General features: G+C 45.9%; 1 long non-coding RNA gene across 1 annotated transcript; it reads right to left on the bottom strand.

The window, feature by feature from the left end:
• Window positions 1-51: 51 nt before the first annotated feature.
• On the bottom strand, window positions 52-1,018 carry LOC115284613. The gene is made up of 2 exons (XR_003905287.1): window positions 961-1,018; window positions 52-876 (listed from the first exon to the last, which is right to left on the bottom strand). It is a non-coding gene; the product is annotated as an uncharacterized LOC115284613 (long non-coding RNA).
• Window positions 1,019-1,026: the final 8 nt, after the last annotated feature.

The raw sequence follows: 1,026 nt of genomic DNA, 5'->3' as shown, positions 1-1,026 counted from the left end.
GGTAGGACAAACCACCCCAAAACTTCATGGTTTAAAACAATGGACATTTCATTAGCTCATGATTCTTTAATTCTGGGCTGGGCCCAGCTGGGTAACTCTGTTGATCTTGCCAATGGTCACTCAGCTGGTAGGTCAGCAGGGGCCTGGGCTTGGCTGGCCCTGAATGGCTGGGCTCTTCTCTCAGGGCCTCTCCCTCTCCCGTGGCCTCTCCCGTGGCCTCTCCATGTAGCTCCAGCAGAGTAAGAGAGTCCTTAAACAGACCAGGGCTAAGAGCCCAGAAGCAGCATTTCTTAAGGTTAGACCAGGAAGCTATATAGCAGCCCTCTGCCACTTCCAGTCAGTTAGAATAAGTCACAGTTCAAGGAGAGAGGATGACACAAGGGCCTATACAGGGAGATGTGGCTCATTTGGAGCCAGCAGTGTGTCAGTGGTTGGCGTGAACGTCTTCAACATTGTCCCCACCAACTCTCATTTGCTGTGTCGTCTGTCCTTTATACTTTCCTTATATCTAGTTTTCCTCTCTTCTCCTGTAACTTTCTCCACTTCCTCTTACCAGTTCTCAGCTTTCCTGCAGAGTAATGGCCTTCCTTGAAGTGAGCTGCAAACTGAGGATTCCTTTTCTTTATGTCAGCGAACCAACCAATCACAATCATGTCAACTCTGTCCTCCATCTTTGCAGCTCAAGTGTTCTACTGACAGAGATTCCTTAGGTTTTTGGTCACTGTTTTGTCTCTTGGTTTTGCTTTTGCATCTGGCTCCAAAACTGGAAGTGTAGTTTAAAGGAAAGGAAGATATCCATGAATCAAGAAGCAATTGAGGTGCTTACGTGCTTTGCCCTTATGCATACAATCTAGAACTTGAGATCTTTAGTTTTACCTGCAAGAAGGCAAGATGTCTAAATCAATGGCCAAGTCAACAAATCAATGTTTACCATGTTCTACATGCTTTAAACTTCCTTACCCATCATTCACCAGGACAGGGAAAGAAGAGGAGGTTGCAGGAATCAGAAAATTCCAGGCATTACAA

Source organism: Suricata suricatta, unplaced genomic scaffold, assembly GCF_006229205.1.
Source record: "Suricata suricatta isolate VVHF042 unplaced genomic scaffold, meerkat_22Aug2017_6uvM2_HiC HiC_scaffold_12243, whole genome shotgun sequence".
Lineage (NCBI taxonomy): Eukaryota > Metazoa > Chordata > Mammalia > Carnivora > Herpestidae > Suricata > Suricata suricatta.
This window is presented reverse-complemented; position numbering and strand designations above follow the sequence as displayed.